General features: G+C 38.3%; 1 non-coding gene across 1 annotated transcript; it reads left to right on the plus strand.

Moving 5' to 3' along the window:
- The first annotated feature begins 17450 nt into the window (after window positions 1-17450).
- LOC118491779 lies at window positions 17451-17557 on the plus strand. Its single transcript, XR_004892224.1, has one exon. It is a non-coding gene; the product is annotated as a small nucleolar RNA R71 (small nucleolar RNA).
- The last annotated feature ends 499 nt before the right edge of the window (window positions 17558-18056 follow it).

Consider the following 18056-nt stretch of genomic DNA (forward strand, 5'->3'; position numbering starts at 1 on the left):
CGTCATACGTGATTTCGCCTGAAATCAACTTTTGATTTCGCTCTAAATCGGGATTTCGCTCCAAAAGTTCAAAGCTGATTTCGCTCTTGATTGACCAAAAGATCTAATTCCGCTCGAGATTACAACCTGATTTCGCTTTTGAGAACATCTAGTTTTAATTTCGCTTAGGATTTGTGTTTAATTTTGCTCTAATCTGACATTACATTTGATTCCGCTCCAAGGTTAAAAAGGAGATTTCGCTCAGGATTTAACAGTTAATTTCGCTCGAACTGCATTTGTTAATTTTGCTCCAAGATCCTGATTTCGCCTGAAATTTAAAGTTTGTGAACTTTTGAACTTTGAAACATGGACAACGAGTTTTATAACGCTTTTGCTAGCCCTATTACAATCACTCAGAATGCTTTACTTGAAAATGAAACCGGGACATCTCAAAAACCGCCTAAGCTCATGGATATTGATGATTACAATGCATGGTCCAAACGATTTGGAAATTGGGTTGAAGCTTATCATTTGGATGCGTGGGAACACACTGAAGAACCATATGTTAGACCCACAACGAATGGTGTTCAGCAAACAATCAGAGAAATGAGTACTGAAGAGAAAAAGAAATATAGAGATGAAAAACTGATGGTGAGTCTGCTTCAGCAAGCAATCAAGGAGGACATTTTGATCTTGCTTCAACACGATGGATCTGCTTATTCAATCTGGACTGAATTGGAAGCAAAATTTGTGGGAAGCGATGATATGCTTAAAAACAAAATGTCGCTCATGAAGAAAGAATTTGATTTATTCCGTGGTTTGAAATCTGAAAACACCAAGCAAATTATTGAAAGATATTGTAACTTGGTGAGGAATATGTCAAAACTAGGTATTAAAAAGGATACTGATGAATTGATTGAAAAACTTGCAGATGCGCTACCATATGAAACTTGGGGAACTTTTCTGATGATGCTGAGATCCAACAGAAAAGAATATAAAAAGCTAACACTGGGAGATTTCATCAAACACCTGGAAGCTCAAGAGATGGAGCAGCGAAAGATTGCTAGAATGAAGAACTACGATGGAGAGCAGGACATCAGCTTGTATTACAAAAGTGGTGTCACTGAAAAAAAATATCTTTCTCCAAAGATTGAAACAACTTTCAATGCAAAAGGTTCTTCTGAAAAACCATCTCAGGGATCAAGCAGCACAAGATTTTCATCATTCGATCCAAACATTTCTGCAACAAAGAATGGAAGAAAACTTCAATGCAATATTGTATTAAATCTTGAGAATGATCAAGATTATTCTGAGGAAGTTGCTAAAAATCAAATGTCTTTGTTGGGAATGGTATTGGAATCCTATAGTAGTTTTGTGGCCGGAAAGATCGGAAATCCAATGCTTACGAAAGAGGATTACGATCAAATCGATGCTGAAGAAATGGAACTTATGGATATTAAATGGTGCATGGCCAGTGTGTTGAGACGGGCCGAAAAGTTTAAACAAATTACAGGCCGAGATGATTTTCGTGAAGCTCATGTTTCAACTTTAGGTTTTGATAAATCTAAAGTTACTTGTTTTCATTGCAGGGAAAAGGGGCATTTCAAGAGGGAGTGCACAAATCGTGAAGCGAGTGGAGCTCAAAACCCTTTCGGAAACAACGACTACCACAAAAAGGCGATTTATCATCAAGTCACTCAACAGCCGTATCAACAACAACAACAGGCACAACATCAAGCTTAAACTGCTCATGGAAGAATGGAGATTAAAGATTCAAAAAGAGCTTGTTTGGGAAAGGATGGAGGTTTTAGTTGGGATAATTACATTCCAACAAACAGCAAAGTGTGTTTGGCAGAACAAGATGATGAAAAGTTGACTGAAGGCTTTAGTTGGGACAATTTCTGCCCAGATCAAGAGTTCATGGCCAAAGAAATGTCCAAAGATATGTCAAATGTTAAAGCCTTTATTGCAAATGCTTACGATCTGAAATGGGCAGAAAAATGCAAAAAAGTCCTGGAAGCTGCAGAAGAAAAACAGAGACAGATTGAAGAAGAGGAAGAAGAAGAAGAAAGGCTAAAAGCTGAGGCTGAAGCTGAGAGAAAGAGAAGAAATGAGTTTTTCCAATCAAACAGAACAGTCAAAGATGTTCTAGAGTTTGAGATCAAAGTTGATACTGAAGCAATCAAAGTTCCTGAAAAGTGTCTGAACTGTGATTCTTTGATCAAGCAAAATAATGAACTATTGCATAACGTTAATAGATTGAAAGAATCATATGATACAATGAACAAAGAAATCAACAAGTACACCGATTCAAACTGTGAACAAGCTGTAGCGATGAATACACTCAAAGGAGCTTACATAAGACAGCTTGATAATGTCAACTTCTACACAAAGAAGTGTCCTGATCTGGAGTTGAAGATGGCAACACAAAGAATAGAAATTGAGAGAGTCAACAATTTATTAGAAAGTTACTCATGTTCTACTTTCGTTGTTGACAGGATCTATCCAATTGTTGAGAGCTTGAAGACATTTGAAGAAGTAAAGACTCCAGAAGAGAAGAAATCTGTGACAAAAGATGAAGATGAAGTGAAAATTTATGGTAAGAAACCAAGTGTGGTCTACAATAGATGTCCGCCCCCGGTTGAAAATGGATATTCTCCTCGAAATCCAAATTCCGAAAGAGTCAAAAAGGCAATTAACTTACAATGGGAGTCTGGGCCGTCGAATAACTTGCCAGAAAATGTTGATGTCACGTACACGTCATCTGATACTGATCATGAGTCCGAGTTGATAAAAAGAGTGGTCGATCAGGTTTTAGATAAAGATGACTGTGAGGAATCAAAACCGGAGTCCAAACCTGAGTCAAAGTCTGAGTCCGATGCATCAAAGCCAATAATCAAAAAGGACAAACGGGTTTATGATAAACAATTTTTGCTATCAAAATCTAATTTGAATGATGAATCAGTCAAAGTGGCATATACTTTGAAAGGTTCTGACAAATTATATTCTGATGAGAGTTTTCCAATAAGAAGTGTTAAACTTGAAATGATTAACAAGGTTTTCAAAATCACAGAAATTAATATTTCTGAAATAAAAGATTTAAATTTTTCTGGAAAACCTAAACAGTACACTTCAAGAGATCAACAAAGATTAAACAAGAAAATGAGTTACAATTGTGGTTATAATTTCCAAAAGAAATCAACCCATAATCGTAATTTCAAAAAGAAAGGATTAGGATTTAATCAACCGAAAAATTATAAAAATGAAAAAGTGTATAAACCAAAAACTGTATTTGTTTCAGGGAAAACGACAGAGGATGAGAAAGATCAAGCATTCAGAAAGCAGACGAATCAGGAATTCCTTGCAAAGAAGCAAGAAGACATGAAGAAGAAGGTTGTTCAGAAAAAGATGGAGACGAGAACCTGTTTTCAGTGCAAGACCGTTGGTCATGTTGCTAGAAATTGTCCTAAAACATTCAAACCAAAACAGGAAGTCTCTGGTAAACTAAAAGGGAAAGTTGTTGAGAAAACTGAATTTTCAACCCGAAAATTTACAGGCTTTGAAAATTCAACCTTTGAGGTGGGAGAATGTTCAAAGAATGTTTTAAAAAGAAAAGAAAATGTAAAAAATCAAAAATGGGTTGTGAAAGGTTCAGGTAACAGTTCTGGTGATGAATCTGATTCCACAAAATCAGAGGAGCCATGTGTTGACAGAAAGGTTGAAAGATCAGTTCCAACTATGAATGATGAAAATTTTCCACCTTTGCGTGCTGAAAATTTTATGAAGAAAGTTGGAAAAGTAGAAATTTCAAATCAATTTTATTCTGACAAGAAGAAATTTGATGTTGAAAAGACTTTCAACGGAAATGTGAAACACATTTTTGGACAAATGGTCAATGGTAAGGCCAAAAGTGTCAAAGAATTTTATGCTTCTAAAACAAGTGTTCACAAGTCCGTTGAAAGAAAAGATGAAGAAGAAGATGTTGTTACACCCAAGGATGGTCAGGCTTGGGTGGATATATTCTTCAAAGAATAGAAACCTGACTTGCCGGAGCTCCCAAGTTGGTAATCGCGGAGCATGAATCGGCATCTTTCTTGAAAATGTTTGTTAAAATTTATTTTGAGAAATATGAATTGTCGGAACTCCCAGGTTGGTAAGTGTGGAGTAGGAATCGGCACTTTGAGAATTCAACCAACAAGGGTAATTGGTTGAAAAACAGGTTTGAAATATTCGGTTTTTGATCCTTCAAATGGTCCAATAATTGATTCTTACAAGTGGTTAATCAAGGTCATTAAGTTGAACTTGATTTAACTATCATTCAAAAGATTGGTAAACGATGTGATGAAATGACCCCATAACCTACAAGTGATTGATAAACGAACTTATTTTCAGAAAAACCATTCTGATTAAAACAAACTTAAGTGTTTTGAAATCTTAAAGGGAAAATAGTTTGTTGTGAGGGGGAGTTCTGATTGTTTATGCCAAGCGGATGGAGAATTGAAGCAATTCGATATCAGTTGTCATTTTCTGTACAGTTTGTTTTCAATTTCATTAAATGTTGTTGAATTTTAGGGGGAGTAAGAAAATTTTCAGAAAATCCAAAAACATTAGAAAATCTGAAAAAGTCAAAAACATGATAAATTGAAAAAGGAGTTTTTGTTGCATAAAAGAGGAAATGATAGTACATCAGTGGACTATCACAACACGCTAAAGAAATGTAATGTCAAAATGTGATAAACAATCTCACTGCGGATGTGTCAGTAGGTTTTTATACATTTAGTAGACTGTGACGAGATATAAACCTAAGCAAGTTTGAATGAGGCTTATTCTGTGGGTAACAACTTCTTGGATATATAGGTAACCCCTAAAATCTTGTTTGAAAGGTCTCTTATTCTGAGATACTAGGTCTTTATACTCAGTGATATCTGGGGTATTATTCCGGGACTTCTGCTGTATGGAAATACTGACCTAGTCCCCGAATAATACTTTCTGCAAATGCTTGAAACATAGCACAACCCTCAGCAAGTTGATGAAACAATAAAATTGATAATCACTGTTGTTGTAACAAAAGATCCTCTAAAGGGGACACACCAAAAGTCGAAGCCGTCATCTCTTTGCGTATACGGAAGTATCGACCTGAGCTCTCACGGCCCTCGCAATTTAACCCCTTTACAGATATCATTTGTGGTATACTCACCTGTAAGACTGAATATTGGGATCTGGATACGGGAGTATATTCAAGTGGTGGGACACACGAATAAGTTTAAGTAATTAAGACATTAATTGCATATCTCGAAACAGTTGAAGTTTGTGTGAAAATTTAAGAGGACAAACATACTGACAATCTAGGTGAATTGTTTAGAGCTTAAAATGAAAACAAGCTTAACGGTGTTGGTGATATGTCTCAAAAACTGATATGATCCTCTTGCACAAACTCACAAAAATATTTTCTGTATATATTTCGTTTCTGCATTTACTTTCTTTTAAGAAAATCCAAAAAGATTTTAGTGTGTTTTAACATAAATTTTGAAAAATCCAAAAAGATTTTCGACAACTGTTGTTGAAAAGCTGATTTTCGAAATTCCAAGTGTTAAACATGAAGAACAGGTTTGAGAGAGAGTATTTGAAGATGGAATGTTTACAAAGTGATTTTCAGAGAACAAATTTTTTATAGATTTGTTGACATAATTTCTAAATGTTAAAGATTTATTCTTTGAGAAACTTATGTGTTGGGTAGAGATTTGCAGGATAAAGAGCCGGGCAACGATCTTAAATTTGTAATTTCCAGACTACGATCCTAGCAAGTTGAGAGGGGGAGTCTGAAGACAAAGTTGAGGAAGTAGTTAGAGCCAGTGCTGATCCTGAAATTGCTGATATTGATAAAGCTTAAAGATTCAACATTCGAGGAAGAGGAGTTTGTTGATGATAAAGACTGATAAAGACTGAAGGTAGACAACCGAAGACTCGACACTGAAGACTCCGTCAACATCCGAGGGGGAGTTTGTTGGTGCATCCGTCTGTCGCCTACGTCTTGCATCGAATAGGATAGATCTGGGCACGAAATTCGAGAAACATGTATTAGGGAGTGATTTCGCTCCTAATGACATGTTGTCATTTGGAGCGAAATCCCAATTATTCTGATTTCGCCTGTAAGGTCAAAGAACTGATTTCGCCCGAAGTGTATACATGAGATTTCGCTCCTGGTGACAAGTTGATGTAGGAGCGAAATCATATCACCTATAAATAGGTGTTTCTAGGAGTGAAATTAGTAGTAGTTCTAGGTCATTGTCTTCCGGTGAGCCACGAAGTGCTGCCGAAGTGTTGTCAGAGCTTGTAATTGCATCATTGATCAATAAAACAACAGTTGAAAGTGTATACGGCTGAAATTGCACCAAAACATTAGTTTCCGCCTCTTGTTTTGGACACGAATTCTTCTGATCGACTCATTCAGGCTCGAAAATGATCCTACAGTTTTGTTGTAATAAGAGAAAATGATAGTAAATCAGTGGACTTTCACAGCATGCTAAAGATATGTAAAGACAAATGTGATAAACGGTCTCACTAAAGATGTGACGATAGGCTCAACTAGACTAGTAGATTTGCGAAAACGATACAAACTTAAAAGATAAAGCCTAGTTCTAGTGGGAAACATGGTTGATAGCATAGTACTTAGTTTTGTCCTTCTTGATTGTGTTCCTGCTCGGTAATCGCTGATTGTCTAAAGACATAAAACTGGTTAAGTTTGTGAGTTTTCACAACTTTGCTGAAAAGTTGCTGTGATTGTGCATTTCATTTTGCAAAGATTTAAACTTATTTTATTTCTTTATTTTGTTTAAGCATTGGACATCCTCTGCGTATACGTGAGTATCGAACTGGATGTTATTGCCTAAACATTCTGCTTTATTTTCTTTGGTGTTTCGTTTAAGCTTTGGATCACCTCTGCGTATACGTGAGTATCGACCTGGTGGTTAAACCCTAAACAATTTCAACTTGTTTTTTATTTCTTTATTTTGTTTAAACATTGGACTTTCTCTGCGTATCGAAAGATCGACCTGATTGTTAATGTTTAAACATTCTGCGTTGTTTTCGCACAAATCACAGTTGATGAAAGTTTAAAGGCATTACTTGAGTTAGTGTATTGCATGATGAGGGGATATGCTGAGATCGTGGGGTCCATAAGAATTTAGTGCAATATAAATATATCTTAAAGTATCGGTAAGCATTTCAAAAGTTTTTAGATTGAGCTTAAGAGGACAACTATATCGTCAATCAACGTGAATCGTTTAGAACATAAAATGTTTAAAGCTTAACGGTGCTAGTGATTTGTCTCATAAACTGATATGATCCTCTTACACAATCTCACAAAAATATTGTCTGTACATATTTCTTTGTTGTATTTCATTAATAAAAAAAATTTTCAAAAAGATTTTCGACAACTGATGTTGAAGAGCTAATTTTCAAAATCCCAAAAGCTGAACATGACGAACGAGGTTGGGTGTGTGTGTTGAATTGAAGAAATTTTGTTTTAAGAAAGAAATTAGATTAGTTAATCAAGGTCATTAATTTGAACTTGATCTAACTATTATGATTACTTATGAGTTTGTGAGAAAATTTGTGAAGGAAATGCTGAAAAAGCTAGGTTTCGATTCCTGATGTCTAAATTCCAGGTTTTTTGATTCTAAGCTACAGATAAAGAATTCCAGACTACGATCCCATCTTGTTGATAGGGGGAGTCTGATGATGAAGAAGATAGGTTCTGATCCTGTTGCTACGAAGAGCCAGGAGTTGTTTCAGAATCTGTAAAGGGCTTAAACTGAGTTAAAGCCAGGGTTTGATCTCAAGGCGACAGCTAATTGACAGCGATCCCAGCTTGATGAAAGGGGGAGTCTGATGAGGTTAGAGCCAGAGAAAGATCCTGGATCATGCTGAGAAAGTAAGAAGACCGATCAAGACCGAAGAGTTGACATGCTGAAGACTCGTCAACATCCGAGGGGGAGTCTGTTGGTGCATACGTCTGTCGACTTCGTCTTCGTTTGAGTCGTGTATTAGAATTGAAAGATCAAGGCACGAAAAACGAGAAAAGTATGTAATAGTGTGATTTCGCACGAAATAGCACTTGGCTATTTCGTACGAAATCAGAGTTGAAGGTATTTCGCACGAAACAGCATTGAGCTATTTCGTACGAAATAAACATTGGTATTTCGAACGAAATAGCATGTCGGCTATTTCGTGCGAAATTAGTTGGCTATGTATAGGTGTCTGATCGTTTCATTTCGTACGAAATGGTTTTCCGACGCCGAAGTGTTGTCGAAGTGTCTCTGGCCTGTAACTGTTATCAGATCAATAAACAAGACAGTTAATAGTGATTTTTAGTCTTATACAAGTTGAACGAAAATCGAATAAATGAATTCCGCCTCTGATTCTGTCTAAGAACTCTTCTGATCGACTCGTTAAGGTCGTTTCACGATCCTACATTTCCTGTTCGATCGAGTGGTAGAGAACACCATAGCTCTGACTGATGAAATATACCGTAGGAATGAGATCTACGATTACATTATAGCTATGCAGCAGGCAGTTATATTAATGCATCAGTCTGTCATATTTAGTTTATCGCGATGGTCGTAGAGGGGGCAGATGCAGCTTTGCATGGGTGTACTGGCGATCGTAGTGATGCTGGTGATGTGGCTGATTATGCGTATGTGAGGACGGTAGATAGTGGTAGCATATGTGTGTGTATATATATATATATATATCTTTTACGCCCTTTCAAGCACTAGGTTTGCATGCCTATGTCGAGATTGGGGATACTATATATATTATATTTCCTTTTCGGATCTTAGTGATCCTTGTATGTACGATGCCTTAGTGGCTAGCTTTTGTTTGCAATCCTTAGGGGATTACGGTTGTATACTGAATTTTGTCATGTACAACGGCTTCTATGTATGATAGTGGTTTCTTTTATGCGTTATATATATGCATTGTTGCTATGTATCGGATGCACATGTTTGCTATGTTTTGGATGCACATGGTTGCTATGTTTGACGTATAGGCTTGGATGCGTGCGGTTGTTATGTGTTAAACGTGTGCAAATGGGTTGATCGATACCAATCGATGTGTGTTTGTATGATTTTATAAATGGCCCCAATACGAGCTAATGTGATGTCCAAGGCGGACATAGCCCAACTGATAGCACAACCTTCAGGCTACAATTCCTAGCATAATTACCCAAGTTACTAATGGGGTTAATGTGGGGTTACATAATGACCAACCAAACCCTGGTAATCCTAATCCTGATAACCATCCCCCTCAACGTCCTTGTTCTTACAAGGAGTTTATGTCATGCAAACTGTTAGAATTTCATGGTAATGAAGGACCTAATGGGATAGTTAAGTGGATTGAGAAAATGGAAAAGGTTATTAATATTTGTAATTGCCCGGACGACTGTGTTGTTAAGTGTGCCACATGAATATTTCAAAACCATGCATTAACATGGTTGAATATAGTGGTCTGGACTGTGGCCAGAAAGCCATTAACCAAATGCAATGGGCAAAATTGAAACAGATCGTGTTGGACGAATTCTGTCTTAAGAATAAATTCAAAAATTAGAAAATGAGTTCCGGAATCTACAAATGCACGGTGCGGATCACGTGGGTTATACTAATAGGTTTCACGACTTGGCTAGGATCTTACCCTGGTGACACCTGAGAGTAAACAAATAGAACGGTATATATGGGGTTTAGCTTCGAAGGTTATGAGTATTGTGAATTCAGTTGATCACCCCACAATGCAAAGTGCAGTGCAGAGGGCAGGCACTATTACTTTTGATATGGTACGAAGGAATATACTGAAAATGCCCAATGAGGGAACGAGTGGAAATCGAACTGTGAACGAATATAAGGCGGAAAGTAGTCAAGTTAGTAAACGGAATAGTTCCACCGCCAGAAATTTTGGTATGGCAGTCACTAAGAAGAAAGTGAGAGGATATAGGGGAACTCTCCATGAATGTAACAAGTGTGGATTTCCACGGGCAATTGTAGTATTTGTAACCGATGCCATAAACCTGACCACTTTGCAAGGGAATGCAAAGTACCCCTAGGGAACCAGTTCGGACCACCAAGAACCCGTTCACAATTTCAACAACAACCCAACCATTACAACAACGCCCCCAGCAACAACAACAGCAGTTAGTGCCACTCCGAGCATGTTACGGATGTGGTAGCACTGAACATCTTAGGAATACATGCCCCAAAATTAACCGAGGAACGGGTGGAAGGAAGACCCAGGGGTAGACATCTACTGCAAAACCAGGCTAGAGGATGTACATTCATTATGGGAGCTGATGATGCACGACAGGACCCAAACGTTGTCACAGGTATTTTCTTAGTTTCTAGTCATTACGCCTCAGTCTTATTCTATACCGATGCCGATAGAGCTTTATCTCCCTTAAGTTTCAATCTCTTATTGGAATATTGCCCAGTGAATTAGGATATCTTTACCCTACAGAATTGGCCGATGGCAAATTTATAACTACTAATGAAATAATTCGAAACTGCATAATAACCTTCAACAATCATCAGTTTCCGATTATCCTTATACTGGTAGAATTGGGAAGTTTTGATGTAGTAATAGGAATGGATTGGTTGCCGAAATTTAAGGCAGAAATCATGTGCTTAGAAAAGATCGTTTGGATTCCATTAACAAGTGGAGAAGTGTTAGTAGTTCAAGGAGAGAAACCCAGTAGAATATTATCATTAGTATCCCATACTAAGATGCAAAAGTACATTCGTAAAGGTTGTATGGCATACATGGTAAATATGGAAACCAAAGATCCTAATGAGAAGTGAATTGAAGTGTTAGTGCATGCGTCTGTCGACTTCGTCTTGTATCGAATCTTGTATGAAGAAAGATAGAACAGGGCACGTATATCGAGGAAACATTTAATTTCGCATGAATGGGTAATTTCGCTTGAAAGAATGTTGCATGTAATTCTGTGCGGAATTAGATTCTGCGTGGAATCTAATCTCGCTTGGAACCCTTTCAAGCGGAATTAGCATGCCTATAAATACATGTTCATGCGAAATCAGTTGTAACTTTTCCGGTCAGTGTAACGAAGTGCTGCCGAAGTGTCGTCTCGCTGTAATCTGTTGTCAAATCAATCAAATCGACAGTTTAAGTGTGTATATTGCTGAATTGACCTCAATACGTCTGTTTCCGCCTTTCGTATTGAGCAATTACTCTTCTGATCGACTCGTTCGGGTCCGAAAACGATCCTACAAGTGGTACCAGAGCTTAAGAGGAAGAGTTCTTACCAATTCAGCTGCAAATTCTGTTTTCTACACCTTTTTTTTCAAATTGAACTTGATTTCACGGTTAAAATGCCTTGATTTTCACATATCATACTCGCTTTTGTGTTTTAACAAATCCTTGAAAGTTTCAGAACTAAAATCGGCCTAGATCTTGATCAATTTGACAAATTTTAGCTCGAGATGATGACATCAGCATATTTCGCACGATATTAGGTCTTAATTTCGCACGAGATTACCTAATTCCACACCAGATTGATAATTCCGTTTGAAAGTTCACGCGATATTAGTAATTCCGCACCAAAGTTATAATTTCGCTTGAGTTGTTCCACGCGAAATTAGTAATTTCGCCTGAAGTTCTGGTTCCATCTCATAATTCCGCACGAGATTAGTGATTTCGTTTGAAGGAGTGTTACTACAAACGAAATTAGGGTAATTTCGTTCAAAAGTTAATTCCGTTTCAAAAAGGAATTTCGTTTGAAAAGTAATTTCGTTTGAAACAGTCTGATTTTGAAACTTTGAAAACTGAAACATGGAAGAGGAATTCTACAATGCGTTTGCTACTCCGATTACCATGACTCAGCAAGCAATGTTGGAAAACGAAACGGGCACTATGCAGAAACCGCCCAAACTCATGAACATCGAGGAGTATAAGGGTTGGGAGGAACGGTTTGAAAATTGGGTGCAAGCAAACTATCTAGATGCTTGGGAATGTATTGAAACGAAATACGTTAGACCGACAAATGATGACGAAGAGGAGATTGCTATCAAAGATCTTAGTGCGGATGAGAAAAAGAAATACAAGAATGAAAAGATGATGTTCAATTTATTACAACAAGCTGTGAAAGAGGATATTATGGTCTTATTGCAACACACTGGAAGTGCATATTCGATTTGGAAAGCGTTAAGATCTAAGTTTGTTGGGAGTTAAGAAATGATCAAGAACAAGAAATCGCTTTTGAAAAAAGAGTTTGATCTATTTCGTGGTTTGAAAAATGAAAGCATGATGTGCGTTAGGTGTAGTATATTTTTAGATATATTTTAAGCCCTTTTTACACTTTTAACCAAGTTTTAAATTTATAAAACACGATATTTACTCACACTAAACACACATATGGGCAAGTGCACCCATCGTGGACGTAGTATAGTGTTGGTAAGATACTGAGGTCGTCCAAGGACACAAGAGCTTTTAGTACCGGTTTATCCTCAACGTCTAATCAAATCAAAAAAATAGAAAAGGTTTTTTTAAACTAAGAAAAAAAAAACTAACTAAATGCTGAAAAATAAAAATAAAATAAAAACAGATAGACAAGATGAATCACTTGGATCCGACTCGTGTATTAGTATAACCTTTGATTATTTTCGCACTTTTGCACTTGTTTAAGAGATTATCTTAGTTATTGTAGTAGGCCCCTCTTTTAAAGGCGACGTTACCCTCAACCCAGTAGTTTGAGTCAGCAAGGATACAATCCTAAAGGGTTGGATTATTGGAAGATAATGAATTAAGTTATTAATGCAAATTGTGGTAGGCCCCGCTTTTGGCGGTGACGTTACCCTCGGCTAAGTAGTCTGAGTCAGCAGGGATACAGTCCTAAATAGCCGGATTATAGTATTAATAGTAGTTAACTTATGAGGGGGTCAAAGAGTTTGGATCCCCGCTATCCAATACCTATGGGCATTGAAGGAGATCCTACTAAATTTGACCCAGGTCCCTTGCAAGACCTCTAAACGCTGAACAAGGGCAAGACCCTTACCAAACCATTCCCTTAACCCCCGACCAGGTAGCCAACATACCTCCATATAGACCGTGGAGATATGAATGGTGAAAATCTTTTATTTTATATAGACAGTAAAATAATGCCAAGACACCACGGACAAATGATAAGGAAAGATCACCTTCAACATAAGCAACTAGTTATTAAAGTCATTAATACAAAACCAAATAAAAAGTGCAAAAGATTAAAAATAAAAAGTATTATACTAAACACTTGTCTTCACCAAGTGATGTAAGAGACTTAGGCAAACATGGCCTTGATTGTCAAGAACTCTTACGATCAATCTTGGATCCCGAGACGACTCACACACTCTATGATGGACAATGGATGATGGTGGTGGATGATGGTGTTATGGTGGTGGTGGGTGGTGGATGAAGTGTGAGAGAGGTGGTGTGCCAAGGGATGAGTTGAAATGAAACCAAGCACTCCTATTTATAGGCTGAACAGAAGGCTGGGCACGGCCCCGTGTCCGCTGGACACGCCCCCGTGCCCGTCTGACACTCTCTCTCTTCATTAATTGTAATTCGCAATTACAATTTATGTGCCTGCTGTACTTTCGCCACGCCCCCGTGCTCACTGGACACGGCCCCGTGGTGGGCAATAGAAGCTTCTATAGGTTTGTCTTTTATGCTGCTTCTTGGGCACGGCCCCGTGCTGGCTGAGCACGGGGCGTGTTCAGTCTTCTGACTTCTCTTCTCTGCTTAGGAGGATGCCATTGAGGGTTCGGGCAATTCACTTTTGTTCCTTTTCTTGTATTTTTGTTAGAATTAGCTGTCTTTTTGCTTCTTTTGTGAATTTGAGCTCATTTCATCCTGAAACTACAAAAGGAAGACAAAAACACTCTTTTTCCAACATTAGTACTTAAAACGGGTTAGTTTTATGCCTTATTTGATGTAATTTATATGTTGCATTTTACACACATCAAATACCCCCACACTTGAACTTTTGCTTGTCCTCAAGCAAAACTCTTTAAATATGTGGCTTACACTCCCAAATGGAATGGGTAGAAGAGAAGGTTTTTTTTTTTTTTTTTTTTTTTTTTTTTTTTTTTGGCTTGCCATAGAGTGTCGGGAATCCAAGATCTTTTTGGGTTTTATTTTTATCTATTTACGTTCCTATTCGTTATGATTTATTTAGAACGTTTCATAAGAGAAATTACTTATTTGGGCATAGCGTGCCTTTTTTAAAATTTCATTTATATACAAGTTCACATACCTCACGGGAGAAATCACTCAACACTCGGCCGAAGGTGTATTTTTAGTGAGTCACTCGAGAGCGGCATGGAACTTATTCCTACCATAAGCTTGCCAAGCAATCAATCCTCCTCCTTTTTAACTTTATACCTTTGTAAATATCAAGAGGACTTTTTGGGTGAGGGGTTAGGCTTGGGCTAAAGGTGGGTGGTTGGGTTAGTGGTTAGTAAAAGGGCGAAAAGCGTAAAAAGCATCGGTTTTCGTAAAACATTTTGTTTTTAGTGACTTTTTATTTTGAAGTATTTCTCCAAACAAGCTTTTGTTTTTAATAGCTTTGTTTGTTTATTTCTAACTTCATCATATATATATATATATATATATATATATATATATATATATATATATATATATATATATATATATTTTAGTCACACGAAAAACCGAGCTTGTTACTAAAATAAAGGGTGAAAATAAAAAGGGTTTTTGGTGGGTAAAAAGGGTTTTAGGGTAAAGAAATGAAAGGTTTAGGCTCAAAGGGGTTAACTAGGGGGATTTTGGGTAAGTGAAAAAAAATTGAAAAATAATGGTTTAGAAAGAAAAATGGTTAGTCCTAATGCCTCCATCATTTACTTACTTGGGTTTAAGTTGGTAAGGAACGGGAATGAATCGTCGTGGCAAGTTCTAGAGTTGTAAGAACCAAGCGGCTATTCACACAAGAAACGAAAAATGAGCATTTAGTCTAAAGATGTAAATTTGTATGCTCAATAAAGGCTCAAAACTCACTTTTGTGGGAATGGGTTTTTATGTGATCGAGCATATATAATCAAATTTTAACTAAGCTTGTCATGCCGTTTCATAATTTTCTTATGTTGGTTATTGTTATCACGACGCTTTCGGTTGTAAAATTGTAAAAATATAACCTTATTAATCTTAGGATTCCTAACTTAAACTTTAGACAAGTAAAAAAAATGAAATTTTTTTTGAAAAAATTTGGGGTGTTTAGCGGTTCCAATAGAGTTTTGTGTAAGGCTTGTTGTTAGGACTTGCAAAATTTCAAGGTTTTAGCTTCCCCCCCCCCCCCCCCACACTTAAATTACACATTGTCCTCAATGTGTCCAAAAATAAATTTTTAGATTGATTGGATGTGTAATGTGGTGTTAAAAAGCAAAGATTTATGTTACTGGCTGTCTGGACACGGCCCCATGGGGACCGGACACGGCCCCGTGTTCAGGTACCAGTAACAAAAATTAAAGAAATGAGACAGAAGCTTGGACACGGGGGCGTGTCTGGTGAACACGGCCCGTGTCCAGTTACCTGAACTGGGCATTTTTCTGCAGGGGGGGTCAGCACGGGGCCGTGTTTGTTGGACACGGCCCGTGTTGAGCCTTCTCTAAAGGAGAAATTTGTGTCGGGTTGCCTTGTTCTTGTGCATGGGGCCATTTTTTCTCATTCCCCTTTTCATCCTCTACCACCATGAGTGTGTTTTATTCCTGCAAATTAAAACTAAAAGATTAAACTAAACTAAGGATAGTTCCGCGGAATGCCTCCGTGGTGCGCCACGTTTATAAGGGTCCTTGGCTAGACCCAATGTGAGGTTATATATTTTCTGAGTGGGATGCTTGGCGTCCCATGTTACACCGTCGGAGAGCAGCATCCAAACTTGAATCAATAACCTTCATGTAGTTGACCGGGTCGTCGTCTTCTATTCTCTTCCCAACTCCGAATTTTACCTCATCATCCCCGTACCTCAAGGTGAGGGTTCCGTCATTCATATCTACCACTGCTTGTGCGGTGGCAAGAAATGGTCTTCCTCCATATCGAGTATGACAAAGTCGGCTGGATAGACGAATTTGCTTACCTTTACCAAGACATTTTCGATGACACCTTGCGGGAATTTGACGGAACGATAAGCAAGTTGTATGCTCATTTTCGTAGGACTCGTTGTTCCTAGGCCGAGTCTTTTAAACATTGATGAGGGCATGAGGTTAATGCTAGCCCCAAGGTCGGCTAGTGCATTACGAACGGGGGACTCCCCGATTGAGCAGGGAATCGTGAAGCTTCCGGGATCGATTTTCTTTTGGGGAAGTTTGTTGAGTACGAGGGCAGAGCATTCTTCGCCTAAGTTAACTACTTGCAAAGTTTCAATTTTCTTTTTATGAGTAAGGAAGTCCCTCATGAACTTAGAGTATTTGGGCATTTGGGTTAGGACATCAATAAAAGGAATATTGACATGCAACTGTTTTAATAGGCTCTCGAATTTTGCGAATTGCTCATTGGTCTTTTGACGAATTAGCCTACCGGGGTACGGAACTCGAGGAGCCTTGATAGGCTCTGGTGATGGAGGGGAGTTCTTCTCTTGCAGAGGCGGGGGTACCGTTTCTTCTGTTGGCGTTGGCGCTTCTGCAGTCCCCACGGTGCGGTTTTGTAGCGTGATGAGATGAACTTGTGCTTTTGGGTTTGTTTCGGTATTACTTGGTAATGCACCTTGTGGTCTCTCGGAAAAATTTTTAGCTAGTTGGTTTAGTTGTTTTTCTATGTTTTGTATACTAGCTTGTTGATTTCTAAAATTTGATTCTAATTGTAGAAACCTTTCCGAGTTTTTCTTTTCAGTGTCGAAGATGAGGCGAGATATAGTATCTTCAAGCCTTTCTCGTCCACCTTGTTGTTGAGTGAAATTTTGTGACTCGTTTCTTGGTTGTTGAAAGTTTGTTCGTTGGGTTTGTTGGTTACTACTATTGCCGGGTTCTCTCCAACCAAGGTTTGGGTGGTTTCGCCATCCTTGGTTGTAAGTGCCCATTGGAGGACCCGACGGCCTAGGTCTATTATCAATGTAGCTTACCGATTCTTGTTGATCGTCCGTTTCTTTCATACAACTCCAATTTTCATGTGGCCCACCACACCCTTCACAAGCCATAACCGAGACTGTTTTTGTCATTTCCAATTTTTTTATTTTTGAAGAAAGGGCCTCGATTTGGGCTTGTAAAGAAGTGCTTTCATCAACCTTATGGGCGCCCGGGGCAATAGATTTATTGCCTCGGGGGGTGTGCCATTGAAAATTGGTTTGAGCAATTTCCTCAATTTGGTTATATATTTCATGCGGGCGGCGATTACCTAAAAGTCCCCCGGAGCTAGAATCAAGTGTCTGCCTTGTGTGTGGCAACAGCCCATTATAGAAAGTGGATACTTGTTGCCATATCGCAAGGCCATGATGTGGACACTTGCGTAATAGCTCCTTGAACCTTTCCCAAGTTTCATATAAGGATTCCCCGTCCTCTTGTGAATATGTATTAATTTCAGTCATTAATTTAGCCGTTTTAGCGGGAGGGAATTACTGATATAAAAATTTTTGGGCTAGTTCATCCCAGGTGTTTACCGATCCAGCTGGGAGGGCGTTGAGCCAAGCTTTTGCTCGGTCTTTTAGTGAAAAAGGAAACATTCGGAGACGGATGGCGTCATTTGATGCTCCATTGATCCGAAAGGTATCGCATATTTCTAAGAAATTAGTAATATGTAGATGGGGATCCTCGTCCGCAAGCCCATGGAGGGTTGCGGAGTTTTGGAGCATCTGTATCAAATGCGGCCAAAGTTCGAAGTTATTGGCTTCAACATTCGGTGCATAGATAGCGGCGCCTAGGTTACCTACGGTGGGTCGTAGATAATCCATGAGAGTACGTTGGTCCGTCATTGGAGGTGGATCACCCGAAACTTTCTCTTGGTTTTTAGCTTTTAGTCTTTTTCTGAGAAAGCGTTCGGGTTCTTCTAGAGGTTCTTTTATGTACTTATTAGAACTGGAGCTCATACACTAT

The sequence above is a fragment of the Helianthus annuus genome, chromosome 4 (genome assembly GCF_002127325.2).
Source record: "Helianthus annuus cultivar XRQ/B chromosome 4, HanXRQr2.0-SUNRISE, whole genome shotgun sequence".
Taxonomy (NCBI): Eukaryota; Viridiplantae; Streptophyta; class Magnoliopsida; order Asterales; family Asteraceae; genus Helianthus; species Helianthus annuus.